This window comes from Dermacentor andersoni, chromosome 7 (assembly GCF_023375885.2).
Source record: "Dermacentor andersoni chromosome 7, qqDerAnde1_hic_scaffold, whole genome shotgun sequence".
In the NCBI taxonomy this organism is placed as follows: Eukaryota; Metazoa; Arthropoda; class Arachnida; order Ixodida; family Ixodidae; genus Dermacentor; species Dermacentor andersoni.
Window position 1 is genome coordinate 121,762,453 of NC_092820.1, and position 22,734 is coordinate 121,785,186.

Below are 22,734 nucleotides of genomic sequence, written 5' to 3' on the forward strand. Positions count from 1 at the left end.
CAACACTATCAGACAAGTTGACAAAGCACGCAGCGAGGTCCGATGAGACGAAGCGTTGTGGTGGTTCATTTGTGCCGTCATATCACAGAAAAGAATATTAACATTTCTTTTCACCTGCGCCAAAACATCCATGTCAAGACAATAAAGCCAGCAAAGGTAACTACATTCTTATTTACTTTTTTCTACTTTGAGTTTTATTCGCGAGGACACGTTGAGCCTCTTGAATTTCCTTGTTCTCGCTACCCGCGGGCTGCCAGAGCCAGCCAGAGCGCATGCGTTTTTCTCGCGTTGCCCCGACCAGTGCGCGGCGCACTTCGATGCGCGTTTGTTTTTCTCTGGCCGAGTGGATTTTGGCCTGGCCGAGTTTTGGACGCTTTCTGGCTAGCAGACGAGAAAAAACAAACAATCGTTGCTCGCCGCCATCACTGTGGGGACTGACGGATTGCAACACGTTCGCTTGAGGGCATCACCTTCACTTCGATGTTATCGCAACCTCTCCGGAAAGGTCTTTTGTCTCGCCGGTGTAGGATACCGAGCAGTATGCGTATGGTTCTCTGTAGACCAAACGTCTCACGTTTTCTTCGATATTCCTTCGGTCGCCACATTAGGTGCTCAAAGTAGGTATTCGTTTGTGGTCAACATGCTTTCCTTTGCGGTATTTCTTCTTTTTTTTTTTCATTTCGGTGCCCCCGTCCCACATAATGAAAGAAAGACATTGTTGCGGGGTAGCGAATTGTCACATGGTGAGAGTTCGATTTTGTTACTTCTTCTTTTGCGGAATGTAATGGGCCACGGGCCGCTTCAGTTGGCGGATACTCTTATTACGTTATTGTGATAGCAATTATGTGGACAATCTAGGCGCATTCCTGCCGTCGCCGTCATGTTCAGTACAAAGTCCAAGGAAGATAAGATCGTGACCGCGCGCCGCATGTTGTATGTGCAAGTGAAATCATAGGGCCGGGGGGGGGGGGAGGTAAGTCGACGATGGTGGCTCAGTCTTGTGTGCGCAAGGGAGAAAAGCGGGGACGAAGCGCGCCGCCTTCCGTCGCGCGCGATGCATCAGGGGGGGGGGGGGGAGGCAGGGGGCTCAAGAACCTGTGCTTGCGCAACATGTTTATTTGCCTTGCTTGACGCATTATATACAGTGACTTTTTTCTTAGATACGTATATTTCTTGGAGACTTATACGCATATTTAAATATATTGTTGCGTGGTTTTGTGTATACATGCAGTGAACTTTGTTTCCAATGACACTCTTTTGCCCTTTATCAAGCTGTATCTCCGCATTTGTATATTCCAGTGTATCTTCGCATTTATTATGTATATTTTGCAGAACTCCTGCTTTTTATATGTGCTCTTAGTTGCGACTGTAATTTCGGTGCAATTACTCACAATACACGACCAGTAAGAGCTGCTCCTGTGCAATACATATGAACAAAGGACAGCGTCATCGAGATTTTTCCCCTCGCAGTTTCATATGTACAAAAATGTAATCAAGGTTCTTGGATGACAAAGTTTCATTAAAATAGTTCTCCTCGACTTGTTCATTTCATGGCCTATACGTTTTTCATATCAGCGACATGCGCTGCTTCGCTGGTTTCCAAGCGATATAGTTCTAAAGTTCGTGTGATATTTTCTTTACCTATTAAATAGACAAAAAAAACATGGAAGCATTGATATCACATGTTTCTGATACTATTTTTGGGACATAGCAATATATTCTTTTATGAAAAAAAATACATATTTTACTTGTCTTGACAGTGCGCATAGTGTTCAAGAATCCGTTTGCTGCATCTTACGGCAAAGGCGATGCAGTTGTTATTCACTTATTTGGTACCTCGACTGATTTTATAAGGAGGAGGCCGAGCTGAAATGTGAGACCCTCCCCGAAAGAAATTTCTGGCTACGCCACTGCAACCCGCATACGTCGTAGCCACGGAGAAGAACCTGAAAACACAGTTCAGCGTTGAAAATTTATTTTTTTAAATTTATTGTTTCCAGAAACACGAAGAACAGAGCACCTGGCACTCTCAATCGCTCGTGCTCTCGAACTTGGCGTCACGCGCACGAGGATGTACTCAGAATCAGAATCGATTTTTATTGAGATGATTAGAAAGATTACAAGATGTTAATATACAGACTTGTGAAGAACCTTATACGTATAGTCGGCTTGCTATTCAATATAAACTAATTTACACCCTAAAAAGTGAGAAAAGGGTGTAAGCTTAGCTGTTTATAGCTCGTATCCTTACACCCGAAAAGGGTGTAAGTGTTCGAGTAATGAACAAATGTACAACATTTCTCCCTTTAAGGGCGTAAGTGTTTCAGCAATGAACAGATTTACAACTTTTATCACTTTTATGGGTGTAAATGTGCGAGTAATGAACAGATTTACAACATTTCTCACTTTTAAGGGTGTGTGTGAGCAATGCACAGATTTACATCCTTTCTCCCTTTTAAGGGTGTAAGTGCGTGAGCAATGAACAGATTTACATCCTTTCTCCCTTTAAAGGTGTAAATCTGTGAGCAATGAACAGATTTACATCCTTTCTCCCTTTTAAGGGTGTAGTGTTTCAGCAATGAACAGAATTACACCCTTTCTCACTTTTGTGGGTGTAAGTGTGCGAATATTGAACAGATTTACAACATTTCTGACTTTTAAGGGTGTAAGTGTGTGGGCATTGAACAGATTGACATCCTTTCTTCCTTTTAAGGGTGTGAGTGTGTGAGCAATGAACAAACTTACACCCTTTCTCACTTTTATGGCTATAAGTGTGCGACTAATGAACAGATTCACACCCTCTTTCGCTTTTAAGGGTGCAAATTATTCTAGTGCTCCTTAAGTTTCTTATCGCCACCTCTAGCAACCCTCACTTCCCATTTTTCGACCGTATATTAGCAGGTCATGGAGTTGTGCGCATCGCTTCGACGTTTATGTATTCACCTAGATGAATGTCCTCCCTTATCTCATATTTCATTATCTATGCACAGAGCCGCGTATACTGCAATCGTCTCGTCAAATGTGCCGCGAAGAGTAACGTCATCGACAACTCATTCTTGATCCGGCAGCACTTGCCATCTCCTTAGCGCTTATCTTTTTTTTCTCTCGAGTCTTATCTCTCCCTCGCTATACGGTTGCGCGACAAGGGTTTCTGTCATTGAGCAAGAAGCGAAACGTTTATTCAGCATTCGTGTCTGGGTATATACAGTCGCTACCAAGTTATCTAGGCCAAGTAGTCTCACGGGGTCCGTGGGTCACGAGTATGAAATCTTCAGATGAATAAATATAGAGTTGGAGGAAAAGTGATAGGGTACTCTGAAATCGAGTACGTCAGCTTGCAGGTATCCTTGAAAAGAAAGGAGGCATACGATCGGTGCATCAGTGGAAGACAACGACCCTGCGGCTAGAATTGGAACGGGAAATTATACGAGTAACACTAAATATAAGTAAGCATAAATAAGAGCGGGGAGGGGGTGAGGGGGAGAGAAAGACAACAGTATACGTTGAAAAGTACACAGATGTGTTGCTGATGTTCTTGTCGAGATTAGGAGAACGAGTTTGCCAAGTCACTAGATTCGTATATCCGACAACATCCCATCAGTAAGTGGATAAGTATCTCCAACTGATATAGAGTAAATGGCAACCTCCACGTTTAAGCAGGTTCGAGGAGGCTGTTGTTCAGGTGACCTTTGCTGAGCACTGATTAGTAGTGAGCGAGCAAGCGAAACCTAGGCTGCCTTTAGCCAACGTTTCGACAAGAGGCACTTGTCTTCCTCGGGGTTGTGTGACGCGTTTTACGTTGAGCCGTACGTGCTTCCAAAACTCAGTAATAGCTGTTCTCGTCGACTTTGGGAATTGCTTTCACGTGTATTTGGCGTGTCCGTGGGTTTATAACACCGATTGCACGTTTGTGCGATCACTGTGTTTATCGTATTGCTCGCCCAACACCAGGATTCTAGGATGCCAGACCGTCTTCCGAGGTAACATTCCCCAGCGCGTCAATAAAGTCAGCATCCGCCTCTTATTCCGAATATTCGACCACATGGTGGGAATCGACAAATATTGATATTGCACTTCCGAACTGCATAGGAGATGAAATAACAGAGGACCGTTCTATGCGTGCTGGAAATTTCCAGTGCTCGCCACGCTACTAACCTCGTTGTCTTTCAGACTACTCGTATATGCATCTGCTACCCGCCGTGTACACCACTAGTCACTGTATGCTCTGTCGCTCCTGTTTTGTTAATTGCAATGAAAAAAAAAAACAGCACACACGAAACAAAGCAAGAGACAGATATGAACACTACACCTTATACCTGTCTCTACTTTGTTTCCCCATTCGTTTGTGTCCTGTTTTCGTTCTAACGAGTTGTGTACCGAACTAGTCCAACAGCAAGCTCTCGTGCAGTGAAACAGGCTTATCAGTACACACATTGCCAGTTATTTCCTTCTTTTTTTGCAAACGCAGAGCGCTTGCCTCAGGGCATGTTATCACCCGATAGCGTGTTGCCTCTCTCCGACTATCACTCTATCAGTCTATCACTCCGACCCTGCTTTGTTGTCTACGCGCTGACGCGCGTCCCGGTGGCACAGTGGCTGTGTGGCTGCAGTCCTACTTGCCGAGAAGGAGGTTGAGGGTTCGAGTCCCGGACGCATTCAACTGTAGGCGGAATGCGAGAGAACGTTCACGCAGTTGGGTTTGGGTGTCCCCTTGGGCAAAAGTACACGGACCACAGGGTCGCCGGTAAAAAAAGAAAGAAACAGAATTTCTTCCTGATTAACATGCATGGACTGAAACTGACGAGCGGACCGAAAAGTTTTGAAATGCCAAGTTTGCAGTGCCAGTCCACAGTGTCGACCTAAGCTGCATTCACAGAACGAGCAGAAAATCAGCTCTATCGCGTAGTCCCTGGTTCGTATACTTTTGCTCAATGGTGTACGCTAAGGCAGCGCACAGAAGTTGCAGACACTCCCACACTTTAGTCGAGCGTGGTGCGTTGTATTCTGTGTATGTTTTGTTTGTTGTGAACGGCGTGTATCATGTCATTTTTTCATCGTGCCCATACAGGCATGTAGCATACAGGTATGTTTCCATGAAACCACTCCAGGATCAATGAACGCCTCTCTCTCTCTCTTTCTCTGACGCACGTATAAAGGATGACACTCAGCAAAGCTGCGAAACAATACAATAAGACGTTTTAATTTGCTGCTTAAGTTGCGCTCGAAATGCCGTACCAATCATCATCGACATTATCGTGACGTCGCTACGCAGAACGAGCTTTGCTGACGTCGTGTAGCGCCAAGGCAAGGCCCGATGACGTGTTACTCGCAAATCAGTGAACGAGAGTGCTTCGCTCTTGTGTGGCAGCCGCTGCGATGGCAGGAACGGAGTGAGCCACGCAGTGTGTCGTGACGTCACGATGAAGTATCCGCTTCCTGAATTGCGAAACCAAAACTGGTTTTTAAAAAACAAAATATCATAGTACGTTATTCAGGGCGCTCTAGCGCTTGGTGCATTTTTTCTATTTAACGGATTAGATTATATAAGCATTCACCCAACGTAAAAAAAAAAGAAGAAATGACGTCAAGAATTATACGTCAGTGCTCCTTCAAACAACTCTAGGTAGCAAGTGAGTGAAAAGGAGGCCGCAGCGGTAAGGGCGAAATTTAATTTAAACGTTGTTTGACTCCAAAAACGAGTATCACTCCGTAGGTGCAATATCGATCTCAGTAACTGTATCATCGTCGTCATCCTTTTTATGTCCACTGCCGGGACGAAGGCCTTTCCCAGCGATCTCCAATTACAACTCTGTCTCGCGCCAGTGGACCCCATGTTACGCATACAAATGTCCTAACGTCATCACAGCACCAGTTCTCTACCGTCCTCGACTGCACTTGGCTCCATTCGGCGCTCGTTCTGTGACTCTTAAACGGACCACCAGTTGTCTGCCCAACGCGTGACATGGCCGGCCCAGCGCCATGTCCGCTCTCCAATCCACACCGCTCCCTTCATGTATCTTAACGTTACGCCTAACATTTTTCGTCCCAGCGTTCGCGGCGCAGTCCTTGACTTGTTCTCAAGCCTCTTTGTTAACCTCCAAGTTTCTGCCCCCTATGTTAGTATCGGCAGAATGCAATTAATGTACACCTTTATTTTCAACGATAGCGGTTTTGTGAATGCCTGCCGTATGCGCTCGGACCTATATGTATTTTTAAAATTCCATAACTATAAAGCCGTGCAACTATATAGTAACTATATACACCTCAAAAGAAATGTTAACGGCCGCGTGATCCTTCTGCGTACACTCCACCGCCACTCCTCTGACCACCGAGCTGCGCGCTATCTGAAAGCTCCTTCACTCGCTCACCTCTCTCTCTATCTCTCTCTCTCTCGCCTCTCTCGACTGCCACTTCACTCCAGACCACTCACTTTCCCCACACCCACTTCTCGCTTGCAGCGTGTGGCAACCGGCCCCACCGGGGGCATTCGAATCGCGACACCGCGCACCTCTCCGCATCGTCTAGTCTCTCTCTCTCACCCCACCCTCTCTCCCCCTCGCCTTCTTTTTATTCGCGTTCAGTTCTGCTGTACGCCTCGTGTCGCGTGGAGGCGCGCCGGGCGCGCTTTTGTGAACACTCGTCGTCACACAACGCCGAGCGACCCCGGCGTGACAGTCACATCTACACATACACACACACATAGTCATCGCCTCCTTCCCTCACCCAACTTCCTCGACCGTTCACTTCGTCTTCACCTCACCTCATCTCGCTCGCTCATCACTGCAGTCGCGGGTGCTGCTTCGTTCCATCACGCTCCGAGAAAACAACCGTCCCTGTCGGTCACCGTCACGGACTTCAGTGGACGACCAGCGACATTCGGGTTCGACAGTTCTTCGTTGACAGCGTAGTTTCGTCGCCCGATCGAGCGTCTCGACTTTCCTCGTCCTCCGACCGATCTTGCCGCTACGATCTCGCGGATCAAGCACCCGAAGAAGCATTCCTTCATCGCCGACCGCTCGTCGCCGAAGCACTTCGTCTTGATCGCCGATTGTCACAGTTAGTTTCGTGGTGCGTCCGTCTCCAGGAGCCGCGAAAGAAGAAGTCCAGCAAGTTCGGATAATATACCCACTAGTGCGCTCCGTCCAAGCTGTGACACTCTGCTACACTGACGCTCCGATACATCTTCGTTTTACAACAGTGTGGTGTGCACAATTCAGGAGAAACTACGTCGTGGTGTAACTGTCGAGGATCGTAAGCACGGTCGCGGAGGGAATATTTGGGTCAGTTATTTTATTTTTATTTTATTGGTGCATCGTGTGTTTGACTGACGTTGGATCCTAGGCCTGCGCATCTGCGTGGAAACGCTACAGGATTTTACGCAACGCTATCCGGCTGCTGCTGCTGCGACGTTTGGTGGAACCACCGAGGTATTCCGAAGCAGGAAAAAAAGCGTCGTCTGGTCGTGCTCGTTTTCTTCTGCGCATTTCGCGATCTGTGCTGCCCCCTGTACGCTGTCGATCGAGGAAGGATTGAGCATTGACATTTGAGGTGAGTGGAGTTTTTTTCGTAGCATCTACCGGGTCTTGGGTTGTTTCGAGTACGACAATTTACACGGCGTGAGAATGATGAGTATGGTACAGTTGTGCGTCGTTATAACGAAACTGGTTATAACAAACTAATGGATATAACGAAGTAATCGCGATTACCCTCGGAATTCCTCGCATAAACCTGCGCAGTTAAGATTTCGTATCGGCTGTCTCTCCAGGGCAAGTCATTGGCACATTAAATAATTTGCTGGAGCTATAAAATCAAAGAAACAGGGAAACTATATGCCGCGCTGTGTCCTTGACTTTCCAAAGAAGTTTACAGGCCTTTACAGGTTTTATATATGTATATATATCCCACGATACTGTAGTGTAGCTGCTCTTTGTGCGTTGAGTAAGAGGTCCCTTTTCGTGGCTACAGAAATGGTCCAAAACAGCATCAGCGCCGGCGCTGCCACCTGGCATCACTGACATCAGATAGTGTGCAGACGATCCGGCTTACTTGCAGAAGTCGAGGTTCATTCGACAAACAGGGAACACTGGGCTTCTTCGATCATCCGTCACTGACAGTCCCGGACTGCCCGAGGCGGTGCTTTCAGCCAATGAGCGTTGCAAACGCACTGTCTCGGGCAGTCCTGGACAGTCCGGGACGACAGATCAAAGACGACCATTGTCTCCTTTTTATTTATTTAATTTTTTTTAGGGGGCACGGGACCTTGTACCTTCAACTTCGCGTGAAGGAACAGAAATCAGGAGCAAGGTCCGCGCGGAAATGGCTTGCCACGAATCTACTGCGTTGCTTTTGCTGCTAGGCCAATCTGTATGCATCAAATTGCCAGCTTCGCTCGGCTTCTGAAATATATCTCTCGACCGTCGTTGCGAAATGCACGCGTTCGCCTGTTATTGTTCCGCGTACCTCCTCATCTCGCAATCCTCTTCGCGTGGAGTCTTCGATCGCTGATAAGTTCCGCGATAGTTACAACATTATTTATTTATGCTTATACTACTCGCGCTTGTATGCGGCTCTATTTTGCCCGCGTTGCCTTTCCACGTCGAGCGCGCTAAGTTTCGACGGCGTATGCACGTTTTCATGAACTAGCTTTCCTAACCGTAACGCGAGCAGCAGGTTATGGATGTAATTAAGACCACTTGGTTGGACAAACATTTCATTTTTTTATTCTTCGTCTGCATCGTCTCTGGAGCACAGTTCATCTGTATAGACGGCCACATACGAATGTTTAATGGCAAGCTCCTGCAGAAGCACTAAGCAACTGACAGTATTAAAGAAAAGGAGAAGATAGAAACAAACATAATTTCTTCGAATGCGAAACATGTATGCAGATTACACAGAAGAGTGCCACAGAATGTAGTAATAGAAATGCCAATAATTCAATGGGCAAAAGAAAAGTGATAATAAATACCGAACACAACATCGAAGAGCCTCCAATATCAATTTATAAGAACGACCATACAATAGGCTGACAAGTAGTACACCCGTAACAGGCTGACTAAAGAGGATGCAAAAAAAAAAAAAGTTGCAAACTACGATGCGCACCAAGGATGCACACAAACAAGCGCACTATCCTTTCTTTTTTTTTTTTTTTTCAGCGCTGCAGGCATTTTATTGCTCGCTTTCCTTTTACTCTAACCTATGGCATATGTTTCACGAGGCAAGAGCTCGTCGTTTCCAAAATTTATCGCACTCTTGTAGTGCTTGCAACGCAACGAAAAACAAAAGTTCAACACAAATTTAGCGGGGTAACTATGATGAACGAGCACATGCTTTTCCTCCTTTGCTCGCTCAATTCCGGTACCCGACTGGAATGCCAATTCTAAAGCGGACGCAATACGTAAATGCAAATTTTCTTGGCCTCCATTCAAGAGCAAAAAAAAAAATATTGTGAGAACTGGTTTGGAAGAGGCGATCGGAACCATTCTATACAGGCACTCATACTGCTCAGGTGCGTTGCATTAGTTAACACCACGGTGACGGTGGCTCGGTGCCCAAGGGTTAGAGCCGATTGAGCACGAGGCCGCAGGTTCGATCCATGGAAGCGTGGCGCCAACATTGCCAAGGAGAACTTCAATGCTTACACGAAGAGCAAAAAAATTTTAGGATGTATAGAACTTTCTGAGTTCACGAGGAAAGTGGGTTGACGCAATAGCTGCGCGCTTGTTGGCCACTCGCGACGCGTATGCCTTTCATTGATTTCACTGCGTCAATTTGAAGGAGCTCTATGCCTTTGGATTGCGCGTCCTCGTTGACTTATCTCTCCAGTTCAAATGCTACTGTGCTGTGCGGTGACAGTGTGCGGCGACAGTGACCAACTGTGATTGTATGTCTGTGCTGCTTTCTTTCTTTATCTCTACTTTGTTATCACTTTACCTCCCCCTCCCCTCTTTCTCCAGCGTAGGGTAGCAAACCGGATCTTCCCCTCTGGTTAATCTCCCTGCCTTTCCCCTTTCCTCTGTCTCTCTCTCTCTCAAATTATTCATATAGCACCAGCAAAATGTGGCACTCCCACAGGTGGAAATCATTCGTGGATACAGGAGAAGACAGACGTACAAAGTATACAGACACAATTGGGCCCGCAATATTGTACGCCTGCATTTTATTACCACAGGTACCTTCCCAACACGCTCAGCTTTCTGGAAGCCGTTTCGAAGAACTCGAGGTGGCCTGTAGGCACCGAAATACCGTCGGTAATTCTCCGATAAATACGGGTGGGAGGAATTTTAAAAAGAATCATTTTTAAGCCAGCTTCCTATATGGTTGTAACTAACGAAGAATCGAGCGTCGTCATTCGTACTATCCTTCTTGGTGAGCGCGAACAGACGACAACACAACGTGTCCTGTCGTCGGTGGCGTTCACACACTGGCGACTAACAGAGGTCGCGCGACCAACCGCTACACTATACTGGCGGCCGAGGAGGAACGACTCGCGGCAACCGCGACGTTCACACCCATCGCCGCGCCGAAATGTCTCGCGATCGCTTCCGTTCACATCTGTTCGCGCAACCACGGTCGTAGTGAAATAACCATCAACGTATTTCGACGTCCTACTACTGCGCCGATGATTGGTTCAACAACTTTGCAACTACGGTCGCCACGCAGCTGAAGAATCTGTCTTCGAGCGACTTCACGAAATCGGTCGCTTTTCAATAAACGCGACTTTTTTTTTTTTTTCTGCGACCACCTAGGTCGCGCGACCTCTTGTCAGTCGCACCGGTGTGAATGCGTGCCTTCATCTTGCGTGTCTGCGTGTCGTCGTATCACGCCAATTGTTTCAAGAACCGCGTACGCAGCTTCTCTATCTCGTCGATGGGAAAGCGGCACCGCGGTAGCTCAACCGGTCAGAGCTTCGCATGCCTAATGCGAAGACGTGGGATCGTTCCCCGCCTGCGACAAGTCATTTTTTCATCCACTTTTATTGCCATTATTTATCTTTTTTTTTTAATTCCGTTAGTAGGCACACGTAGTTTATCTTATGTTGTCCTAGGTGTCATTGTTTGTTGGCATCGCATTATAAATATATATATATATATATATATATATATATATATATATATATATATATATATATATATATATATATATATATATATATATATATATATATAATAGTGCTTTTATCATTGCGATGCACTGCGTATTTTGTCGCGAGCGAAGTTCGGTTCACTGTAGGCACCGGTCGCAGAAAAGTGTCACTCCGCGCGCGTTCGGAACCAAGTTTATAAAGACCTGCGACGTCCTGAATGTTATGATTGCGTCGTATATTTTTTTTTTTCGATATAAAAATTTGAGGCTTAATGCTACACCAAACTATATACATGACGCGTTCGTGCATCCTTCTTCCATTCGTGACGTACTATTTTCGATCGCGGATGCGAACTGTGACGAGAAAACTATATCTCTCAAGCCCTCGTGTAGAGCGTTGCGCTCTCTGCGTGAAATGGAGCGCTGAACGGATAATCTTTAGACCCGGAAAGGTAAACGGGTAATCTACAGACCCGGAGAGGTAAACGGGTAATCTGCAAACCCGAAGAGGTAAACGGGTAATCTATAGACCCGAAAAGGTAGTTGTCGCTGCCTTCGGAAAAACAGTGCATGTGCCGACTATATGAGCGGCGCGTTATAAAAGGGTTTCCTTCCTTTTTTTTCTTTTTTATGCCGAGCATGTTACATGCTCTGCTTTGTGCATTGTTTCATTCTCACGTGTGGTTCGCGTTGGTCATCGTGTTCGTTCTTGACCTTGCTTTTCGACATCTGCGCTTTCTCGCTGAATGTATCAAATTTCTTTGTGTGTTCGATACAATAACTTTCAGCATATACTGAACTTCGACTGTCTACGCTATAGGAAGCGTGCGCACTTCGCCAATTGCATGAACCACGCCGCTCGGAAAAAAAAATGAAACATCGGGCGCGCGAACACACCTATCGAACCTCCGGCAGCATTGCACACGGCGATACATAGACCCAGTCTCGCCTCGTGATTCAATTAGCTTCGTTAGCAGTTTAAAGGCAGCATTGATCGGGGCTGTGTAGTGATCCGTTTAGGTTTCCATGAGCGGTTCAATTATATTAATCTGTTTCATAACTTTGTCCGCTTTGGAACAGTATTATGCTACCTACTGAAAAAAAAAAAAACTCTGTTCGCACCATCTCTAGTAATCCCACATGAATACATGGGAATTCCGTATAAAATGAAGCAGCACGTTCCCGTATATCATGCGGGAAATGTCCAATATGAACATTTTGCGGATCACATATTAAGAAGCTGTATGTTCCCATAGTATAACATATAGGCCTTGTCCAATGTGACCCCCGTATTAACATTAGGAAAGTAGGGGAATTTATATTGTATCTTCGTATGTTCATATTTGGTGAATATTTGGTATAAGCCATATGCGTTTCTTTTTCGTTGGGGCATCCCACTTTAAGTAAGATTTTACCCTTATTGAGTGTTCCGCAGGAGCACCATGTATCATATATCAAGTGACTCGTTATGGCTGCTGTGTGTCTCCTCTTAATTAGGAGCACGAGAATACATCATTGTCAAACAGCTGATCCATCGTTCGCATTTAGAATAACAGCATTTCCGCAAGACTATGCCATCATACTGTCCTTCGTCTTCCCACGCTATCGCTCTATCTTTCATTACCTTATAGTCGGCGACGACCTGATAAATACCGCTGTCAGACTCAGAGAGAAATATCATTGTGAACGTGTCAGCCAATCGCGTTCGCCTAACTTCCGCGACGTCATGACGGCGGCGGACTTCTACTTCATACATTCCCCACTTCTCGCGGACTGCGTTTTTTTTCTAGCTCGGACGCACAGAGCGGCAGATGCAATGCAATGCAGTCTTGGGGGCGGAGCTTTTCCCCAGACTCGTAGGTTGCCGCCGAGCATATTTGTACAACCTTTACGAAACGCTGTTCTGGCCGATACCCGTCTCATTAGTGTGGGCTTGTCGAAAACCATCTCGTTTACTTTCTCGGCATCCCTGCGGAATTGCTTCGTATCTCTCTTCCAAAGACGGCCCAATTTCCTTCTTTTTTTCTTTTTTGCTTGTTCAAGAGCATGCGTGTGCTGCTGTATACGACGCAGTTGTGAAAGCGACGCATGTTTTCAATCCTCGCCGACGTGATCTCTCCTGTCCCGAAGATTATTTGTAGCGCGTTCGATCCACTATACGAAATCTAAACGACGTATAGTGGCAGATCATTTTATCTCTTTCTCTCTCTCTCTCTTTCTGCGTGTTTCCCACAGCCGGTAGCGAAGATTAATTATCGAACGACCGAGAGAGGGTGCAGAAAGTGGTGAAGGGAGAAGGAGGAAGGAGGTGGGGAGAGGGAGTAAGGGGGTGGGGGGAGGGGGAGGCGCACTGGACGCGTAGTGCAGTAGTAGGGCACCGGGCACGCGTGCTTACGTGCCTCCCATTTCCGAGCGCGTGTTTGAAACCAAGTCCAAAGTCCACGTTACTGCGAGAACGCGCGCGGCGACAACGCACAGCGCGCGGCAGTTGGATTAAGCAAACACACGGCGCCGACGAAGAACGTCATCGCGCGGACGACCGACCGAAGTCCTCGAATATGCGCGTCGTGTTGTGTCTCGTGTTGTGTTGCGCCTCGCATTCCCGCAATCCACCCAGAAAAAAAAACGTTATCCGGGGTTGGTCACCGCCGACCCAGCTTGTTTCTTTTCGCCCTGTCACGCTTTCCATAAACAACACCCGTGCTTATATGAATAAACGCCTTTGGTATATGCTATCGTAACCGTTTATGTTGCGTTTATGGTGTGTTTATGTTGCATTTATGTTGGGTTCATGTTGCGTTTATGTTGAGTTTATGGTGAGTTTATGTTGCGTCTACGTTGCGTTGCTGCTTACATAGCGCTATTATTTCTACCTAACTATTCGTTCTGGGCTCTACTGCACCAATCTTGCGTGACCATGCAAACACGCAGAACTGAAAGCCATCTTCCTCTATGGGATCCGCACGGGGTCAGCGCAAACTCTCTACTACAGCAAGGCAGGTCGTTCTAACGATGTCGCGGTCTAGCGCGCACTTTAAGTTTTGAACTCTCTGTGACGGCGTCGACCCGTTACTCGTTCGAGTTGCTGCGCACGTTCCGAGCAAGCAGTTGGTTGCCCATTGTCGAAACGTCGGATAACGGCGAGGCGTTTCCTCCTCCCACCACCGGCCGTTAATCGGAATGTCGGGAGTAAATTTTTGACAGGACGAAACGAGCTCGCGTATATGAACGTCACGCTGCCCGAGAAAAAAAAAAGAGAAAGCCAAACGGCTATACGCACCGTACACACATCCCGGCAAAAAATACCGCGAACCCGAAGGTACACCCGCGAACTGCTGCTGGTCCGTGTAATCTCTTCCCCCACCCGATTAGCCGGCTAACGCCATCCGAGGTTTCGCAGCCGGTATATAATACTTTGAGAGGAGCAGTCGCTTGCGTCACATCCCGCCGACTTAGCGGCCGTATGCTACGCGATACATGGTTTAAATTATTCTCCCGCCGTCCGTCGTTCGTTCACGCTGGAACCAGGGACTTTTTGCGCGCGGCGTGGTGTCTCGGGGGAGGGGGGAGGTGAGGGGGAGGGACGCGTGCTGTGAATACCGTAGTGAACCGGAGCCTACTTGTCGGTTCGCTGGCTGCCTCTGTGTTGGCAGTGCTTTTCCTTTTTGCTCTTGCCGGCGCTATAGCGTCTGGGAGTTGGTTTCGTAAATTGATTGTTCCTTCGCGAAGAAGCAGGTTTTCTTTTTTTTTTCTCCTATAGCTAATAGCCGATCGCCCGCTGATGTTTCCTTTGTTTAGCCATTCCGAACCTGTGTCGTGCCGTGCAGGTTCGCAATGCACCCTGCAGTGCGCTATATAAGGTTCCAGACGTGACGAGGCTGCCAATATGCCGGACATTTCCAGCGTAGTCTTGAAGTATTTCTTAAGAGTGCAGTAACGATTTAGGGTTATTTAGTCGCTGTGTTGCTTGGCTTTTTCTTTTCAGTGTTTTTTTTTTCGCCCTGGCGTACATAATTTTTCCGAAAATTACGTCTTCAGATTATCACTGAATCAAAGAATATCGCTGTATAACCCTTCGGTTAGCTATAATTCGCTGATAACAACTTCTTCGTGTACGTTAGAGAACAAATGTTGTATCTGCGGAAATGAAGCCAGACAGGGGCATATGTAGGCATGATCTCAATAGTATGAATACGACAATAAAGAGAGACAATGAAACATTTTAGACTGATCAAAGTAATCTTACAAAACTATATTTTTGTTAATTTCGGGGTAAGAGGTCGTTAAATAGAAACGAAAATAAAAACCCAACTTTCTTTTTCTTTTTTTTTTCAATTTTGCGTTGAACCCCCAGCAACGTTACGTCAGCATGACGTCATGGATTTCAAACCACTTTCTCGTATTTAGGTCCGTCGGTGGCGCAGCAGGAGTTCTCGAAACTTTCCAAGTCCAGCTCTCTGGCTCTAACAATACGAGATACTGCATATTTTAGAGTTAGAAGTGTTGAAACACGCCGTCAAAATCCGTGACACACGTCATCAAAATCCGTGACATCACAGCGAGCTAATGCGGGAACTTGAAAGCGGCACAATAATCCGCGAAGTTGTACCCATTGCATATTATATAATACAATAGAATTTATTGACAGGAAAGAGAGAGAGGTCGATTTGAGCTAGTGCGCTCTAGTCTGCTACTCTGCACTGGGGAATAGGGAAGGGGAGTGAAAGTACTGGGATGGGTGACGATGATAAGAGAAGTGGTGAGTGATTATGTACATGAGGCAGAGCCGGCTAGAGCCGCTCGTCTAGCTTGGTGTCCTGCAGAAACTTCAACAACACTTTAGTTGCACTCATTGAAGTTGCAGTGTCAGGTCATGGGCCGAGGATAGCTTCCTCCGACAGTGGTTGCCTGCCAACGCTGGCTAGGGAACTTTCCAACGTCCTTCGCTCCAGCATATATGCTGGGCAATCGCACAGTATGTGTTCCAGCGTTGCAGGCGTCTGGCAGTGTTCACAATCAGGGCTGTTCGACTGGCTGAGGAGGTGCGCGTAGCAACGGGTGAAAGCAACGCCCAGCCGAATCCTATGTAGCAATGACGTCTTGCTCGGCGTAACCTTCGGGGGCGAACAGAATTTACCGTCTGGGTCGATCGTATATAGGCGTCTGTGGATGTTGTCATCGTGGGCTCTGTATGCCTTTGTAACGTCCGGCATGAGTGCCTTGATCATAGAGTTGGTGTCAGGTCGCGAGTAGGCAATCCGTACTTCATCAGAGGAAGAGGATTGGAAATTTCGGGCCAGTAGCATGACGTCATGGATCGGATTGAACAGGCCTTGTGCTATCTATACGTGGTGTTGGACATGGGCTATGTTCTTATTGTTTTTTTTTGCATTTCGCCCCTATTGAAATGCGGCCGCCGTCATTGCTGCGGGGATTCGACCGCGCGATCTCGCGCTTAGCAGCGCATGCGCCTGAGCGACTACGCCACCACGGCAGGTACACGCAAAGTTCTGCGCACGAGTCCACAAAGGCAAGGAGGAGAGTACAACATGCACAAGCTCGCAAAAACACCTCGAAATGCGCGCGCGCGTTCCGTAAAACAAGAAAAAGAAAGTGCAAAATAGACTCCGCAAAGAGGCGCAGAAATCCAGTTTGGCTAGATTGTAAGTCGCGTTGTGTTTTACATACATTCGCACGCGAGCAAGCATGTAAATAAAGCGGTAGCATATTCTTCGTTTTGTCGACGCATACGGCATAAGTCGCAAAGGTGCGTTCCAAATTGCGTTATACTATATTCCTGCTCGGAGCTGTCTTCTCACCTTAGCAGTCAGAAAGTAGACTGGCTTCTAAGGTGACTGAAATTGTGACACACTACGTGCGACGCCGCAAGTACGCTTCACGAGCTTGCCGCTGCGTACTTTTAACCACTTTATACCGCTTTATACCACTTATATACCACTTATAACCACTTATATACCACTTATATACCACTTATATGACGATGCCTGGACAAACTCTCCGCATGAAGATTTCGGTGGTCTAAGTACTCACTATATAGCTTTGACGAGAAAAAGGACATGGCAGTCTCACCTGAAGGCGAAGCGCAGTGTAAAATAATTTACACCCTTTAAAGTGAAAAAGGTGCAAATCTGTCTATAACTCACACCTTTGAACCCTTATATGTGAAAAACGGTCTTAATCTGTATATAACTCATAAAGACCCTTTTTCACTTTTAAGGGTGCAAAGGTGTGAGCACCTTTAAAAGTAAAAAAGCGTGTAACTCTGTCTATGACTCACACCCTTGAACCCTTAGAAGAAAGAAAGGGTGCAAATCTGTCTACAACTCACGCCCTTGCACCCGTAAAAGCGAAATAGGGTGTAAATCCGTCTATAAGTCCTACCTTTGCACTCTCAAAAATTAAAAAAAGGCGTAAATTTTCTATAACTCACATCCTTGCACCCAAAAAATGGCGTGAGTTAAAGACAGATTTACGCCCGTTCTCACCATTAAAGGTGTAAATTATTTCATAGTGCACGTTTAGCGATATATCAAGGTTTATCGTTGCACTCAAGGCGTCTCAGAACGCTGACGTGTTCAAGAGCACCGCCAGAGGGCGTTGCAGGACCATCGCATCGTTTCGAAGGGGACGTTCATAACATCCATCCTTCCATCCATCCATCCATTGGCCTGTAGGGTGAGCCATACAGCAACAAAGAACGTCAAGCGGAAAGTCAGAGAGGCTGAGATGATCTCATGGGTGGCGGCAATGGGAAAGTAGCTTGCCATGAGTAACTACACTTAAGAGGAAAAAAGCAAAATAAGGAAAGAATTTATGATGACTCAAAGGGAAGCTCATTACTTTTCGAAGCGAGATCAGGATGCCTTAGAACACGCACCTATAAAGCGAGATATAGGAAGGAAGAAGAAGCATGTGCTTGCTGCGGTAAAGCTATAGGGAAACGATGGAACGTGTTTTATTATAATGTGAAGATATCTGCCCAGCGGTCGATTTAGGCACCACTGGACTCCTTGAAACCCCTGCGTTCAGCGAGAGCAGGGGGAAAGTAAACATGTCCGCAGTAGAGATTAGTAAGAGGAGATTGGAAGAGAGAGAGAGAGAGAGACAAAAGGGAAAGAAAGACAGGGGGGTTAGCCAGTGTAAGTACCGGCTGCCTACTCTGTGCAGGGGAAAGGGAATAAAAGGAGAAATAATAGAGAGAAAAAACGAGAAACGAGAAAATTTCACATAGTAACGCGATGCAGCGCGCTACACCAGTCAAAGGCGGTCGCACAGTTCATAACCCCTTAAAAACTTCAGCAAAGCCCTTAAAGCCTCGAGTGCCGAAACCCATCTGGACCAAGTGTCCTAGAACTTTTTCCTCTGTGAAGGGGCGATTGTACAGTTTTTCGAGCGTGGTCACGAGCACTTTTCTGGGCGCATTGTAACGGGGACAGTCACAGAGGAGGTGCTCGATCGCCTCCTCGCATCCGCAGGTGTAGCAAGTAGGGCTGTCGACCATTCCAATGCGGAAGGGAATAGGAGTTCGTGAATGCCACGCCGAGCCACAGGCGGCACACAAGTGTTGCTTCAGCTCGTGGAAGACGGAGTTGCAGACGCGGATCCAACCTGTGGAGACGTGCGTTCGTGAGTTCACTGGCGTACGTACCACAGAGTTTGCGTAAGCTCGCGTGCGGGGCAGCGAAGGCTTGTGGCTGCATCTGTTCTTGACAGTGGGATTCGTATAACATGGCCACCATCGTGGGCCAATCGGGTAACGTCATCCGCACTGTGATTTCCCGAAATTCCGTGTTGACCCGGTATCCACTGGTAGACGATGGTAGAAGATTGGTGGAAGAAAATGGGAGAAACGACAAAAAACGGAGACCTACAAAAGCAAAGTTCACAATAGGGAATCAGAAAATTTAGTCGTGGGAATTCATCATGGGCTTATTCTCGTTTTTCTTTTTTTTTCTTTTTAACCTAGGTAGGACATTAAGCAGGATAATAGCAAGAGCTTGGTGGCGCAACCCACCGCCCCGTTCCGAAGGGGACGCTCACAACAACCATCCATCCATTCTACCTCGGTGTTGCGCGGGATGAGACCGAAAGAAGTACCGTGTCTATACGAGCCTTCGCAAGGATCTATCGACTTGAGGCACTGCAATGACGCTTATTTCTCCGTTAGTGTGCGGGCTGGCCAGCCCCACTCACCGTCGCCGTTCAAGTGCGTGCCCTCCCCCCCCCCCCCCCCCCCCTCCTGCCCCACTCCCGAAAAAAAAGTTCTGGCCACGCCACTGTTCCGCGTACACTCGCTGGCATGCATTGTTACCGCTGCGTGCGTGTTCTTGAATTCAAAAGGTGACGCAGATCTGTCGACACGTGCCGGGACGCTTCTCCTTGCGCAAAGCAACGTTTGCTCTCCGGTATAATCCCCCTCTCCTTCCCCTCCCCCCCTTATCGTTCTCCTCCGTCCAAATAATGATTGCGGTGTCTTGTGATATGCTGTACGTGTGTACGTATACATGTGTGGCATGGAGCACTCCTGTAAGGAGACCCAGCTTATCGCGCGACACGCTCAATTATCTCGAGTGGTCTGGGTGAAGAGTGCAAAGAGGGAGAGAGAGAGATAGAACGAAGGCGTGGGGATAGAAAAAAAGAAACAACTGCAGATGAAGCAAGACGAGGACAAAGGAAACCGACAGGCACGTGCTAGTCATACGTGGTTTCCGTGTCCTAGTTTAAAGTTCGTGATCGTTTCACCTCACATGTGTATGACCAGGTGTACTTCCAAATTCTAAAGTATAACAGACTAACAATCAGATCTTTATTAGCACGTCATTTGATAGCGCGGTTGCCGCTTTATTTCCTCTCCCTCCCTCCTTCTCTCTCTCTCTCTCTCTCTCTCTATCTCTCTGTGTGCGTGCACGCGCATGTGTGTGAGTGTGTGTGTTACGTAACCCGAGTTACGTGTTCAAGTAGAAAGGCAAACGCTTTTCTGGAAAAGGCGAAAATAGGACCGGGAAACCAGCCGTTGAGAGTCCATTGCTGTTGTACGTGAGTGTATACCACTCGAACCGTTTCGACATGGTCGGAGCGCATGCACTGGCGCCCTCTCAACACCGCGCGACCGCTTTTGCGTTGTGCATGGATTCAAGCAAACCTCGATCGAGAAGGATGCCGTGGAGACGCCGTGGAGATGCCGGTATGGACATTTTCCGCCGAATCCTTAGGGGGACAGGTGGGTTCAGAGAGGTGTCCTCATCCCTGTTGCTGTTGCAGAAGCCTTTTATTTTTTCACGACGTGACGCAACACTGCTGTGTCGGCTGTGGGTAGTAGCAGCACTCACCAACTCCCAGAGCTATCGTACTGGAATGGCGGGCCCACCAATGTGCGCTAAGTGCAAGTGTGAAGAGACCATCAGTCATCTTCTGTGCCATTGTTCTCGCTTTCACAATCAACGTCGGACTCTCCAGTGTTCCTTGGATAGACTGGAGGACAGGCCATTTACGGAAGCAACGATCTTGGGAGCCTGGCCTCGCAGCTCATTAGCCCAGAAAGCAGTTCGAGCGCTTTTTCACTACTTGAAGGCAACAGACTTGAGTGCCCGACTATAGACATCCTACATCTAACTTAGTGCATGTGAAAGTGCGGTATAGACTCGTGTTTTCTCTCTATCGTTCACTCCCCATTCCCCTCTCCACGTGTAGGGTAGCAAACTGTACTCAGTATGGTAAACCTCCCTGCCTTTCCTTCTTCCCTCCTCTCTCTCTCCCTTTTCTCCTCACTTCCCTGCCTCGTCCTCTCAAGGACTAAGCCGGTTTGTCACCGTATAAGAAAAGAAAAGCAAAAGCTACGTGCTTCTTACCGTAATTGTCCTTCGACCCTGCAAGGATTACAACTAGCAACACCCTTTGAGACAGGGGCAGCGTAGCGAAACTCTTTGTGAAATCCGTCCCTTGGGCCGGAGGTCCCAGCAGTGCACTTTTCTATCGTATATTGAACCGGCCACTTCAAAGCGCCCCGTGAGTGCTTCAAACATTGCGTTAAATCGCAAGGATTTATTACTGCGGGCATGTAAGTGGGCTCAATCGGTAACAATGCAGCCATATGGATAGCTATTTGCCCCGCTTATTCTCCGAATAAAGTGTTAGAGCTGCCTTTGCACGGCTTTAAGTGTGAGCCAATCAGCACGCTAAACTGCTCTCGGTCTTAATTCTGATTCCACGGGTTCTATTATATATGTCCGACCAAACGAAGTTTCAAGTGCCTATCACATGTACCGACTTTGTAGCTCTTTCGACTTGCCACTCCCGAGCGTGGTTATAGTGTTTGAAGTTGTGAAGGAACAGCTGTAATACTAGCGTTCGTATAGATTTAGCTGAGGAATCAGGCGCTGAGCTTACGCGTTGTTTCTCGCTACACCGTTTCACAATTTCCACTCAAGTCAGAACCGCTTCCCGGCAACCTGGCCGCCATCTTGGTGCCACCCCAGATGCGCGCGCAAGTTGAAAAATATATGCTTCGCTCTGTGCGTAGATGGTTGGCACTGACGTCATGGCGCCTACCCTGAAGCGTGGAGAGTATAGTTGCGCCTTAATCTGACCCTCTTGTTCCAGGCTTATCACCAGTAGTATCGCAGTGGCATTTGTGAATGGGCGCTATGAACATGCTGTTCCGAGCTTCACGTGAAAGCCGCACTCTCAGAAAAAGCTCGACCCCTTGAGACTTATCTTGTCCGCCAACAATAGGGAGATTTAGACAGGGAACGCAAGTGGCTTGCCGTGCGCAAGAACCCAAAGTCGGCTAGGATCCTATACTGGCATCCAAAGGGCTTGCTTACGCAAGCGTAACGCAAGCTCCTTGCGTCTCCTAGTTTGCGTCCCCAGCCAGTATGCGCGTATCGGCATGACGTAGCTTTACTTACACGAAATTAGCGAGCGCACATTGTCAAATAAAGCAAAGCGTAAGCCATATTGAAGACGATTATAGTTGGGCGATAAGCTCTAAAGTGTCTGCATCACAGTATCTACCCGTCTCTTCATTTGTATACGTGTTTCTTTAGCGCAATCGCTTTGCCTTAACGCGAGAAACAACCGGTGTTTAACCCTGCACCACCTTGGAATAACTCCCAGAGGGCGCTCTGGGCGCGCGACCAGTCGAGTATGCGTCATAAGAATGATGGCGTCAGTGACCGCGCTCGTGCGCCTCCACTACAGTGTACTGTAGTACAGTGTACAGTGCACAGTACACCGTAACTCCACCCTCCCTCGCCGCTACACGATGTCTTCTTGTGACCTAATCTTCTCGGTTCGGTGTCTCCCACGAGCCTCCCTCTGTCAATACGCCGCGACACTCGAATGAGCGTCATCGCGAGGCACGTCGATAAGCACGGAGGGCCTGCAGCTGTCGCGGCTCCCGCCCTGCAGCTCTACGTGCGTAATACCGAAACAGTGCTGAAGGAGAAGTCGAGGGTCGCGTTGTCATTTCGCGAGACTGGGTGCGGCTCACGAAAGGTTACGAAACGCGGTTGTAGGTTCGATTTTGATTGAAGCCGCCGAGCCGGGCTGTAGCTCTTATCTGTGGGCATGTCCCTGCGTCACCGGAGGTACGCTGACCCCCTATATCTCCAGCGCGCACCTCGTCCTGTC

At 47.6% G+C, this 22,734-nt stretch overlaps 1 protein-coding gene across 2 annotated transcripts in view; it reads left to right on the forward strand.

Annotated features, from left to right (window-relative positions):
* LOC126533898 (sperm-specific sodium:proton exchanger-like) overlaps nucleotides 1-22,734 on the forward strand; it is a 253,955-nt gene that overhangs the window by 126,852 nt on the left and 104,369 nt on the right. The window contains exon 1 of one of the 2 annotated variants that reach the window (XM_050181106.3): nucleotides 6,601-7,548. The exons of the other annotated variant lie outside the window; for it this stretch is intronic. The gene's annotated coding sequence lies outside the window, so the exon portion shown is untranslated. Of the gene's footprint in view, nucleotides 1-6,600; nucleotides 7,549-22,734 lie in introns of those variants that run through there. 2 annotated transcript variants of the gene reach the window in all.